This window comes from Oncorhynchus mykiss, chromosome 6 (genome assembly GCF_057628025.1).
Source record: "Oncorhynchus mykiss isolate SJ-2025 chromosome 6, ASM5762802v1, whole genome shotgun sequence".
NCBI classification, from domain to species: domain Eukaryota; kingdom Metazoa; phylum Chordata; class Actinopteri; order Salmoniformes; family Salmonidae; genus Oncorhynchus; species Oncorhynchus mykiss.
The window spans coordinates 6586171-6600422 of record NC_143027.1 but is presented as its reverse complement, the minus strand read 5'-3'; the positions used below and the strand labels follow the sequence as shown (position 1 = coordinate 6600422).

General features: G+C 36.1%; 1 protein-coding gene across 5 annotated transcripts in view; it reads left to right on the top strand.

The window, feature by feature from the left end:
• Positions 1–12604: 12604 nt before the first annotated feature.
• The window catches only part of LOC110525077 (AP-4 complex accessory subunit RUSC2), a 55450-nt gene continuing 53802 nt past the window's right edge, over positions 12605–14252 (top strand). For 2 of the 5 annotated variants that reach the window (XM_036979297.2, XM_036979296.2), the window contains exon 1: positions 12605–12864. The gene's annotated coding sequence lies outside the window, so the exon portion shown is untranslated. The other 3 variants (XM_090236892.1, XM_090236890.1, XM_090236891.1) reach the window with 2 other exon arrangements.

The window sequence follows — 14252 nt, the reverse complement described above, 5'->3', positions numbered from 1 at the left end:
ACATTATCCAAATGTGAGGGTTTAGTGTACATGCATCACACATGTAAATATATAGATACTTACCTGTCTCTGTGATGTCTTACAGCCTTCCTGACGTGCTGTCTGCCTAGAGCTGGAACTCGATGAAGCCACAGTTCCACTGAGGTTACGTTGGTAATTAAAAGTGTCGCCCAATAATTCCTCCTCCTCTTTAAGTCATCGAGCCACATTTCTTCCTCAAAACATTATAGTCTCCTCAAGCCAGCAAGTATCCTCTTTATCAGGCAACAAACCATCGAAGGTCAGTGACCCTCCTCCCAAGAACAGAGACTCTCATCTGTATCCTAGTTAAATTCATCTCTGCTTACCACCTCTACAGTCCTAGAAAATATCCCAAAAATGGAAATGGTTTCAACAGAAGTCCTCCCCTCAGACCAGTGGCTCCACAGACCAGAGTTTCTCATCTTTATTCAAGTTGAATGCAACTCTGATCATTTCCACCACCTCTCCTGTTAAGGGAGGTGCTGAAAAGGAGGTCTGGGAGGAGGTCTGCAGGTAGCCTGGACCGGACCGGTAGCAGCTAAGTTGCTGGCTCCATCCCCGGGCAGAGCTGCTCAAGTCAGGCCAGTGATGTTTGATGATGTCATTTTTGTTAGCAAAGTTTTATTCTTTAATAAAAGCATTTATTAAAAAAGCAATCTTGTTGTTACGGTGTGGATTGTTTTGTTATTTATTAGAATTGAAACATCCAGTAGTCATGGTAGATGTTAGACTTTCAATGAGACACCTAACATTCCATCAGTTTGATACAATGTGTGACATGTTATATTAGAGAGGAGTCCTCTATACACATCTATTTTAGACCATAGGAGAAATATCAGATTGAAATAACTTCTCTAAGAATCTGAGGAGAGAGCAACAGTAGACGCATCGTTAGCTCTCCCACCTCCAGTTCAGTACTCCGGTCATTCCACCAATTGAGTACCTTTTGGGGAGTGTAACTTTATATTTCACCTAATTCTAACATTCTGTCATAAAGAGCACATGTTCAACTTAATATAAAACATATTTTCCCATCTCAAAGTAACAAATACATACTATAGTAAGTGCCTATTAAGTGCCAAATAAAGTGACAGGGTTGACTGTAACAGAGTTGACTATTTCATCTAGAATCAACCATAGATCCCCATGTGACAGGGGGAATGGAATGCAAGCTTACCAAACACATGTAAATAGTTTCAACATTTCTAGACTGTCTACCTATAGGTAACAGGGTTGCGGTGTTATAATTCACCCACCCAGTGGTGATTGCAGCATGTACATCTTGGTGGGGAAAACTCCCCCAAAATGTTTTAGATGAATGCCAGCAAAGCCACTACACAACACAACACTAAACAATACATTAATTGCACTATAACTTTAACAAACGGTGCCCACAAACTGTTAGGGTCGACATAAAACTGTCCCAACAGCAGAGCTTTCTTTTCAGCACCATGGAGAGAATCCTTTAAAAAACATAGCTGATATGGCTGACTTGTTTCAACCAATGTGGTTTCTACTGACACTTGAGATGTACAAACTATGGCACAAGGGGACAACGAGTGGACTACAGGATATCTGTAATTTAGATTAAGACAATGAGAGAGCTAGGATGAACGTCGTCAATATAACCATTTGTTCAGCACTTTTGAAATTAACATGGGCCATTCTTACAGTATTCTCCCTGTACACCAAGTCATAACTGCATATAAGCAGACAATGAAAGCTCTTACAATATTTGATGATTACATTTCTCTAAAACAGGCTATAGTCTACATGTGCACCATCAAGTCAGAGCAATTGGCTAAGTTATGAGAGGAGAAAGGGACACAATTATTAGGGTGAGGCACATGGGCTACTAACAGCTTACTACACAACATACACTTAGTATTACTTTCTTATCTACAGTATACACATCGTCCTGGCATATTACATAATTTATAGAGCAGCATTCAATACATTTTTGGACTCACCTTGTTGTGCTGTGCTCACTTGAACAGGAAGGTGTAGTGGCGGTTTGGCATCAAAGTCTGTCATTCTCTGGATTTATGGTGCTTTCAAGACAACTGGGAACTCGGGAAAAAACAAGGTTGTATCATGATGTCAGTGATCTTCAGGTCAGAGCACAAGAAAGAGGCCCGAGTTCCCGACTTGGAATTTCGTGTTGGATGACCGTTCAAAACCTGTTTTCCCAGTTCCGAGTTTCCAGTTGTTTTGAACTCACTGAAGTCTAAGATTTCCCAGTTCCCGAGTTTCCAGTTGTTTTGAATGCGGCAAGAGTCATGTTGAATAGCAGGCTAGTGATTGCTTTGTTAAGCTTGCAGTTAGCCACTGATTCCTTCCAAACCACTCATTGTTGAAGAATGAGAACTACAAAAAAAAATCATAAATCAACATCTTCTGGTCGGGAAAGTTTGGAACTCCAGAAAGATGATCACGTGTCCGACTTGGAATTCTGAGTTGGATGACCTTTCAAAAGATTTTTATCAGTCAAATCTCGTTTTTTCCCCCAAGTTCCCAGTTGTGTGCACTGGAGTCAGAGACTTCAGACCTCCGAGTTGCTATCTCTAGTCCTCTGAGGATGTCTCTAGTCCTGTAGGCTCAAAGGAGGGAGGGAGAGAACGTAACCGATGTGAAATGGCTAGCTAGTTAGCGGTGGTGCGCGCTAATTAGCGTTTCAATCGGGTGACGTCACTCGCTCTGAGACCTGAAGTAGTTGTTCCCCTTGCTCTGCAAGGGCCGAAGCTTTTGTGGCGCGATTGGTAACGATGCTTCGTGGGTGACTGTTGATGTGTGCAGAGGGTCCCTGGTTCGAGCCTGGGTAGTGCGAGGGGATGGACTAAAGTTATACTGTTACAAGAGCATGAGAGGGTTCACCTTCCACGGCCCCTGCTCTCTCTCCCTCCAGTAAGACTGACTAGAGAGAGGGGACAGCCGATGGCGAAACTCGAATCACATATCTGCCTCATGCACAAATGCCTGTGACCAGAGAAAGCTAAATATTCCTTTCTGATGGGCCAGTGAAGGTAGGAAACATCTCCTCCACCCCGCTGATCCTCAACACTGGGGCCCCACAAGGGTGCGTGCTCAGCCCACTCCTGTTCTCACTGTTCACCGATGACTGCGTGGACATGCACGACCTCCAACTCAATCATCAAGTTTGCATATGACATAACAGTAGTAGGCTTGATCACCAACGACGATGAGACAGCCTACAGGGAGGAGGTGAGGGCTCTAGGAGTGTGGTGACAGGAAAATAACCTCTCACTCAACATCAACAAAACAAAGGAGATGATCATGGACTTCAGGAAACAGCAGAGGGAGCACCCTCCTATTCACATCGACGGGACAGCTGTGGAGAAGGTGGAAAGTTTTTAAGTTCCTCAGCGTACACATCACTGACCAAACTGAAATGGTCCACACACAGTGTGGTGAAGAAGGCGCAACCGTGCCTCTTCAACCTCAGGAGGCTGAAAAAATTTGGCTTGTCACCTAAAACCTGTCGGGCTGTATCCTGTCGTGCTGTATCGCCGCCTGGTACGGAAACTGCACCGCCCACAACCGCAGGGCTCACCAGAGGGTGGTGCGGTCTGCACAAAGCATCACCGGGGGCAAACTACCTGCCCTCCAGGACACCTACACCACCCGATGACACGGGAAGGCCAAAAAGATCATCATAGACAACAACCACCCGAGCCACTGCCTGTTCACCCCGCTAGTATCCAGAAGGGGAGGTCAGTACAGCTGCATCAAAGCTGGGACCGAGAGACTGAAAAACAGCTTCTATCTCAAGGCCATCAGACTGTTAAATAGCCATAACTGACGCAGAGAGGCTGCTGCCTACATACACAGACTTGAAATCATTGGCCACTTTAATTATGTCACTTTAATAATGTTTACATATCTTGCATTACTCATCCCATATGCATATCCTGTATTCCATACTATTCTACTGTATCTTAGTCTATGCAGCTCTGACATTTCTCATCCATATATTTATATATTCTTAATTCAATTATTTTACTTAGATTTGTGTGTATTAGGTATTTGTTGTGAAATTGTTGGATGTTACTTGTTAGATATTTCTGCACTGTCGGAAACTAGAAACACAAGCATTTCGCTACACCCGAAATAACATCTGCTAAACACGTGTATGTGACCAATAAAATATGATTTGATTTGATGTGATATTAAAACTCACACAACGAGCTGCTAATAATAATTAAAACGCAGCACTATCAATACACTTGGCCTCTCACTCATTCATTGCAGCGCAAGTGGAAGTAGGGAGAAGGACGTTTTATGTTTTGTAAGAGTGTTGAATAAAAACAGTGTTGATAGTAATGTGTAGGCTAGTATCAATCTGTGTAGGCTAGTATCAATATGTGTAGGCTAGTATCAATATGTGTAGGCTAGTATCAATCTGTGTAGGCTAGTATCAATCTGTGTAGGCTAGTATCAATCTGTGTAGGATAGTATCAATCTGTGTAGGCTAGTATCAATCTGTGTAGGCTAGTATCTATATTTGTAGGCTAGTATCTATATTTGTAGGCTAGTATCTATATTTGTAGGCTAGTATCAATCTTTATAGGCTAGTATCTATATTTGTAGGCTAGTATCAATCTTTATAGGCTAGTATCAATCTTTATAGGCTAGTATCTATATTTGTAGGCTAGTATCAATCTTTATAGGCTAGTATCAATATTTGTAGACTAGTATCAATCTTTATAGGCTAGTATCAATCTTTATAGGCTAGTATCAATATTTGTAGGCTAGTATCAATCTTTATAAGCTAGTATCAATATTTGTAGGCTAGTATCAATATTTGTAGGCTAGTATCAATCTTTATAAGCTAGTATCAATATCTGTAGGCTAGTATCAATATTTGTAGGCTAGTATCAATCTTTATAGGCTAGTATCAATCTTTATAAGCTAGTATCAATCTGTGTAGGCTAGTATCAATATTTATAAGCTAGTATCAATATTTGTAGGCTAGTATCAATATTTGTAGGCTAGTATCAATCTTTATAGGCTAGTATCAATATTTGTAGGCTAGTATCAATCTGTATAAGCTAGTATCAATATTTGTAGGCTATTATCAATATTTGTAGGCTAGTATCAATATTTGTAGGCTAGTATCAATATCTGTAGGCTAGTATCAATATTTGTAGGCTAGTATCAATATTTATAGGCTAGTATCAATATTTGTAGGCTAGTATCAATCTTTATAAGCTAGTATCAATCTTTATAGGCTATTATCAATATGTGTAGGCTAGTATCAATCTGTGTAGGCTAGTATCAATCTGTGTAGGCTATTATCAATCTGTGTAGGCTAGTATCAATATTTGTAGGCTAGTATCAATATTTGTAGGCTAGTATCAATCTTTATAAGCTAGTATTAATATTTGTAGGCTAGTATCAATCTTTATAAGCTAGTATCAATCTGTGTAGGCTAGTATCAATATTTATAAGCTAGTATCAATATTTGTAGGCTAGTATCAATATTTATAGGCTAGTATCAATCTTTATAGGCTAGTATCAATATTTGTAGGCTAGTATCAATCTTTATAAGCTAGTATCAATCTTTATAGGCTAGTATCAATATTTGTAGGCTAGTATCAATATTTGTAGGCTAGTATCAATATTTGTAGGCTAGTATCAATCTTTATAGGCTAGTATCAATCTTTATAAGCTAGTATCAATATTTGTAGGCCAGTATCAATATTTATAGGCTAGTATCAATATTTGTAGGCTAGTATCAATATTTATAAGCTAGTATCAATATTTGTAGGCTATTATCAATATTTGTAGGCTAGTATCAATATTTGTAGGCTAGTATCAATATCTGTAGGCTAGTATCAATATTTGTAGGCTAGTATCAATCTTTATAGGCTAGTATCAATCTTTATAAGCTAGTATCAATATTTGTAGGCTAGTATCAATATTTATAGACTAGTATCAATCTTTATAGGCTAGTATCAATATTTGTAGGCTAGTATCAATCTTTATAAGCTAGTATCAATATTTGTAGGCTAGTATCAATATTTGTAGGCTAGTATCAATCTTTATAAGCTAGTATCAATATCTGTAGGCTAGTATCAATATTTGTAGGCTAGTATCAATCTTTATAGGCTAGTATCAATCTTTATAAGCTAGTATCAATCTGTGTAGGCTAGTATCAATATTTATAAGCTAGTATCAATATTTGTAGGCTAGTATCAATATTTGTAGGCTAGTATCAATCTTTATAGGCTAGTATCAATATTTGTAGGCTAGTATCAATCTGTATAAGCTAGTATCAATATTTGTAGGCTATTATCAATATTTGTAGGCTAGTATCAATATTTGTAGGCTAGTATCAATATCTGTAGGCTAGTATCAATATTTGTAGGCTAGTATCAATATTTATAGGCTAGTATCAATATTTGTAGGCTAGTATCAATCTTTATAAGCTAGTATCAATCTTTATAGGCTATTATCAATATGTGTAGGCTAGTATCAATCTGTGTAGGCTAGTATCAATCTGTGTAGGCTATTATCAATCTGTGTAGGCTAGTATCAATATTTGTAGGCTAGTATCAATATTTGTAGGCTAGTATCAATCTTTATAAGCTAGTATTAATATTTGTAGGCTAGTATCAATCTTTATAAGCTAGTATCAATCTGTGTAGGCTAGTATCAATATTTATAAGCTAGTATCAATATTTGTAGGCTAGTATCAATATTTATAGGCTAGTATCAATCTTTATAGGCTAGTATCAATATTTGTAGGCTAGTATCAATCTTTATAAGCTAGTATCAATCTTTATAGGCTAGTATCAATATTTGTAGGCTAGTATCAATATTTGTAGGCTAGTATCAATATTTGTAGGCTAGTATCAATCTTTATAGGCTAGTATCAATCTTTATAAGCTAGTATCAATATTTGTAGGCCAGTATCAATATTTATAGGCTAGTATCAATATTTGTAGGCTAGTATCAATATTTATAAGCTAGTATCAATATTTGTAGGCTATTATCAATATTTGTAGGCTAGTATCAATATTTGTAGGCTAGTATCAATATCTGTAGGCTAGTATCAATATTTGTAGGCTAGTATCAATCTTTATAGGCTAGTATCAATCTTTATAAGCTAGTATCAATATTTGTAGGCTAGTATCAATATTTATAGACTAGTATCAATCTTTATAGGCTAGTATCAATATTTGTAGGCTAGTATCAATCTTTATAAGCTAGTATCAATATTTGTAGGCTAGTATCAATATTTGTAGGCTAGTATCAATCTTTATAAGCTAGTATCAATATCTGTAGGCTAGTATCAATATTTGTAGGCTAGTATCAATCTTTATAGGCTAGTATCAATCTTTATAAGCTAGTATCAATCTGTGTAGGCTAGTATCAATATTTATAAGCTAGTATCAATATTTGTAGGCTAGTATCAATATGTGTAGGCTAGTATCAATCTTTATAGGCTAGTATCAATATTTGTAGGCTAGTATCAATCTGTATAAGCTAGTATCAATATTTGTAGGCTATTATCAATATTTGTAGGCTAGTATCAATATTTGTAGGCTAGTATCAATATTTGTAGGCTAGTATCAATATTTATAGGCTAGTATCAATCTTTATAAGCTAGTATCAATATTTGTAGGCTAGTATCAATATTTGTAGGCTAGTATCAATCTTTATAAGCTAGTATCAATATCTGTAGGCTAGTATCAATATTTGTAGGCTAGTATCAATCTTTATAGGCTAGTATCAATCTTTATAAGCTAGTATCAATCTGTGTAGGCTAGTATCAATATTTATAAGCTAGTATCAATATTTGTAGGCTAGTATCAATATTTGTAGGCTAGTATCAATCTTTATAGGCTAGTATCAATATTTGTAGGCTAGTATCAATCTGTATAAGCTAGTATCAATATTTGTAGGCTATTATCAATATTTGTAGGCTAGTATCAATATTTGTAGGCTAGTATCAATATCTGTAGGCTAGTATCAATATTTGTAGGCTAGTATCAATATTTATAGGCTAGTATCAATATTTGTAGGCTAGTATCAATCTTTATAAGCTAGTATCAATCTTTATAGGCTATTATCAATATGTGTAGGCTAGTATCAATCTGTGTAGGCTAGTATCAATCTGTGTAGGCTATTATCAATCTGTGTAGGCTAGTATCAATATTTGTAGGCTAGTATCAATATTTGTAGGCTAGTATCAATCTTTATAAGCTAGTATTAATATTTGTAGGCTAGTATCAATCTTTATAAGCTAGTATCAATCTGTGTAGGCTAGTATCAATATTTATAAGCTAGTATCAATATTTGTAGGCTAGTATCAATATTTATAGGCTAGTATCAATCTTTATAGGCTAGTATCAATATTTGTAGGCTAGTATCAATCTTTATAAGCTAGTATCAATCTTTATAGGCTAGTATCAATATTTGTAGGCTAGTATCAATATTTGTAGGCTAGTATCAATATTTGTAGGCTAGTATCAATCTTTATAGGCTAGTATCAATCTTTATAAGCTAGTATCAATATTTGTAGGCCAGTATCAATATTTATAGGCTAGTATCAATATTTGTAGGCTAGTATCAATATTTATAAGCTAGTATCAATATTTGTAGGCTATTATCAATATTTGTAGGCTAGTATCAATATTTGTAGGCTAGTATCAATATCTGTAGGCTAGTATCAATATTTGTAGGCTAGTATCAATCTTTATAGGCTAGTATCAATCTTTATAAGCTAGTATCAATATTTGTAGGCTAGTATCAATATTTATAGACTAGTATCAATCTTTATAGGCTAGTATCAATATTTGTAGGCTAGTATCAATCTTTATAAGCTAGTATCAATATTTGTAGGCTAGTATCAATATTTGTAGGCTAGTATCAATCTTTATAAGCTAGTATCAATATCTGTAGGCTAGTATCAATATTTGTAGGCTAGTATCAATCTTTATAGGCTAGTATCAATCTTTATAAGCTAGTATCAATCTGTGTAGGCTAGTATCAATATTTATAAGCTAGTATCAATATTTGTAGGCTAGTATCAATATTTGTAGGCTAGTATCAATCTTTATAGGCTAGTATCAATATTTGTAGGCTAGTATCAATCTGTATAAGCTAGTATCAATATTTGTAGGCTATTATCAATATTTGTAGGCTAGTATCAATATTTGTAGGCTAGTATCAATATCTGTAGGCTAGTATCAATATTTGTAGGCTAGTATCAATATTTATAGGCTAGTATCAATATTTGTAGGCTAGTATCAATCTTTATAAGCTAGTATCAATCTTTATAGGCTATTATCAATATGTGTAGGCTAGTATCAATCTGTGTAGGCTAGTATCAATCTGTGTAGGCTATTATCAATCTGTGTAGGCTAGTATCAATATTTGTAGGCTAGTATCAATATTTGTAGGCTAGTATCAATCTTTATAAGCTAGTATTAATATTTGTAGGCTAGTATCAATCTTTATAAGCTAGTATCAATCTGTGTAGGCTAGTATCAATATTTATAAGCTAGTATCAATATTTGTAGGCTAGTATCAATATTTATAGGCTAGTATCAATCTTTATAGGCTAGTATCAATATTTGTAGGCTAGTATCAATCTTTATAAGCTAGTATCAATCTTTATAGGCTAGTATCAATATTTGTAGGCTAGTATCAATATTTGTAGGCTAGTATCAATATTTGTAGGCTAGTATCAATCTTTATAGGCTAGTATCAATCTTTATAAGCTAGTATCAATATTTGTAGGCCAGTATCAATATTTATAGGCTAGTATCAATATTTGTAGGCTAGTATCAATATTTATAAGCTAGTATCAATATTTGTAGGCTATTATCAATATTTGTAGGCTAGTATCAATATTTGTAGGCTAGTATCAATATCTGTAGGCTAGTATCAATATTTGTAGGCTAGTATCAATCTTTATAGGCTAGTATCAATCTTTATAAGCTAGTATCAATATTTGTAGGCTAGTATCAATATTTATAGACTAGTATCAATCTTTATAGGCTAGTATCAATATTTGTAGGCTAGTATCAATCTTTATAAGCTAGTATCAATATTTGTAGGCTAGTATCAATATTTGTAGGCTAGTATCAATCTTTATAAGCTAGTATCAATATCTGTAGGCTAGTATCAATATTTGTAGGCTAGTATCAATCTTTATAGGCTAGTATCAATCTTTATAAGCTAGTATCAATCTGTGTAGGCTAGTATCAATATTTATAAGCTAGTATCAATATTTGTAGGCTAGTATCAATATTTGTAGGCTAGTATCAATCTTTATAGGCTAGTATCAATATTTGTAGGCTAGTATCAATCTGTATAAGCTAGTATCAATATTTGTAGGCTATTATCAATATTTGTAGGCTAGTATCAATATTTGTAGGCTAGTATCAATATTTGTAGGCTAGTATCAATATTTATAGGCTAGTATCAATATTTGTAGGCTAGTATCAATCTTTATAAGCTAGTATCAATCTTTATAGGCTATTATCAATATGTGTAGGCTAGTATCAATCTGTGTAGGCTAGTATCAATCTGTGTAGGCTATTATCAATCTGTGTAGGCTAGTATCAATATTTGTAGGCTAGTATCAATATTTGTAGGCTAGTATCAATCTTTATAAGCTAGTATTAATATTTGTAGGCTAGTATCAATCTTTATAAGCTAGTATCAATCTGTGTAGGCTAGTATCAATATTTATAAGCTAGTATCAATATTTGTAGGCTAGTATCAATATTTATAGGCTAGTATCAATCTTTATAGGCTAGTATCAATATTTGTAGGCTAGTATCAATCTTTATAAGCTAGTATCAATCTTTATAGGCTAGTATCAATATTTGTAGGCTAGTATCAATATTTGTAGGCTAGTATCAATATTTGTAGGCTAGTATCAATCTTTATAGGCTAGTATCAATCTTTATAAGCTAGTATCAATATTTGTAGGCCAGTATCAATATTTATAGGCTAGTATCAATATTTGTAGGCTAGTATCAATATTTATAGGCTAGTATCAATCTTTATAGGCTAGTATCAATATTTGTAGGCTAGTATCAATCTCCATAAGCTAGTATCAATATTTGTAGGCTAGTATCAATATTTGTAGGCTAGTATCAATCTTTATAAGCTAGTATCAATATTTGTAGGCTAGTATCAATCTTTATAAGCTAGTATCAATCTGTGTAGGCTAGTATCAATATTTATAAGCTAGTATCAATATTTGTAGGCTAGTATCAATATTTATAGGCTAGTATCAATCTTTTTAAGCTAGTATCAATATTTGTAGGCTAGTATCAATATTTGTAGGCTAGTATCAATCTTTATAAGCTAGTATCAATATTTGTAGGCTAGTATCAATATTTGTAGGCTAGTATCAATATTTGTAGGCTAGTATCAATCTTTATAAGCTAGTATCAATATTTGTAGGCTAGTATCAATCTTTATAGGCTAGTATCAATATTTGTAGGCTAGTATCAATATTTGTAGGCTAGTATCAATCTTTATAAACTAGTATCAATCTTTTCTGAGGCCGGGGTCGTGGAAGATGTAGGTAGACACGGTGATTTGATCTATCCGATCGACCAGACACTCGATTTACCAACAGATCTCCCGGTCCCCCGGGTAAACGGAGTTTTTTTTTTCCCCGAAAAATGAAATGCTTCAACATGGGAACACTTCGCATACCCGGTGCGCAGGGCTTCTGAATCAAGTGCACCTACCGCCAACAGCGCAACACGAATAATAAAAAAAAAGGGAGCGCAAGCTTTTATCGATTTATTTACATAAATTGGTGATCGACTAGGAATGAGATCGTCTGGTACTGTAGCTGACCACTGGGTTAGGCTATAGGGAGTGTGTCCACTTTGGTATTGGCATGTGCGCTCTAGCCTACAGGGCAATTTACGGGCTTTTGGCTAGAGCGCATTTCTAGCCTACAGGGCAATTTACGGGCTTTTGGCTAGAGCGCATTTCTAGCCTACATGGCAATTTACGGGCTTTTGGCTAGAGCGCATTTCTAGCCTACATGGTGAGATTACATGATGAGATTTAAACCGCAGCCAAGTATCGATGATACTGTCACCATAACAAGACCCTAGATATGTATTGGAAAGGAGCATAAAGCTCACCGCCTTGCACGTTCACCACTCTGTAAAGCTCATCACAATGTTTCTGTATATTAATACATTGCATACTTACCCGACAAGTCCTAGTGGGAGGATCACATAATATGCTATTGCAGTGATTCCAAGTTTACTTCAATGTAGGCTAATGGTAATTATATCAATATTTGTGAATACAAGCGTTTCCACCTACATTTCACGCATAATTAATTTTACCGACACAAAAATAGCTCACCTTGTCTAGCCTATTTTGTTTTTGTCGACATTTGGAAAGTTGTTCTGTTTCCACCAGGCCTGTCATTAAAATGTTTTGCCCGACATACCTAACTCGCATTAAAAAAACAAAGTTGGATGGAAACCGGGTTAGTGTCGTAGAAGAAACCGCCCAAGTTTGACCCCCACCTAACTGCCGGTCGCCCCAAAGCGGGTAGCTAACCTCCAGAACGGTTGAGGTATTTACTTGATCCTCACGGTATTGGACCTGACGGAATCCCTATTAGAGAGGGCTGAGCTGAATCCGGGTTGACGTAATAACGTACTGTAGCCCTGCTATGCGCTGCTTCTGCGTTGTCGAGCAAAAAACAAACAAACATATTCCAAGCGTCAGTGATTAGGTCTATTATCCGCGTGAATATTGAGGACAAAGGACAAGGTGGATACTATTGACACGATAATAACATCGTTGGCAACCTGCTTAAACGTAAGTATAGTCGCCTTCGTGTCTTTCTAGTAGAAGGCTGTGATATAATGGTAAGAGAGGGAGAGGGGAGAAGCAATGCAGTATTGCTTGGACAGCATCACATCGGAAGCTGGAAAATCACGCCGTAGCACCATAACGGTAAAGGAACAGCAAAAACCTGTCTTGCAACAAAAAATGTCGTTATTGATAATGGGCCTATATCGCTTCGGATGCATTTTAGACTACCGTAATCAGTAGCGGATCTTAGTCTGTAGCCTAACCTTTCTGTGAAGGAATCATACGTTGCCATGAAACGGGCCTCGATCTGCTATAAACCTTTACAAAATTGTCTCCCAACAATAGTCGTTTCGATCTTGGTGTTGGTGCTGAATTCGCCATGTGGTCTATATGAAAGGGCACTTCATTGAATATAACAGGCTTTTTGAAAATGGAAGTATTGTTGCACAATTTCTAAAGGGACGCAAATGGAATAATTTCGTAGAATGACCCAGCCTATAGATGCTCTATATTAGCCTAAGCAATGTATTTACGTGAAATACTCAGACTATTTCTGATAGCATACCCTATGTTGAGACTTGTGACAACAAAGCAGCGCTTGTTCTTGTGCTCTGCTCTTGTCTCTCTAACTGCGTTGTGTTGTTATTGTCGTGTTTTTATTGTCGCGTTTTTATTGTCGCCTCTGCGGCTGTGGAACGCACTTCCAGACACTATTAGGATTTCAGAGTCTCTGTTCTCCTTTATGGCACAGCTCAAGACCGTGCTGTTCAGTAAAGCTTTCAAGAACCTCTGCTAATTCTGTTCTCATGTCCACCTGTATATAGTTTTGTTTGTTGTCTGTGTTCTTCTGTGTTTTGGATTGTTTTTATTAGTAGTGTTATTATTTTGCGCCTTGAGTAGTAGAAAATGCTTTACAAATGAAAATGCTTATTATTTCACCTATATCGGCTAGTGGTCATATCGGCTAGTGTTCAGTCCTGCTTTTGCATTGGATAAGCTTGACAGAAGAAAGAGAGAAAGATGTTCACTGTTCATTTCTGATTGTTCATTTAATTTTTGTTTATTATCTATATCACTTCATTTGACAATGTTAACATGTTTACCATGCCAATAAATCCCGATGAGCGAGAGATGCAACCAAGCTTGTCTGTGTTGCCTATGCTCCAGTTATGCAACCCGGATATCAGTGGCTGCAGGTAGCCTAGCGGTTAGAACGTTGGGTCAGTAACCGAAAGGTTGCCAGATCGAATCCCCGGGGAAACAAGTATTTTATACGTATACAAATATTTCCATCTTCATTCTGGCTAATCTGAAGTTTAGTGTCCCGAATTGATTCCGCTCAACACAGACAGAGCGAGGCAATCATTACAATGATAGGCTTCAAATGTGTA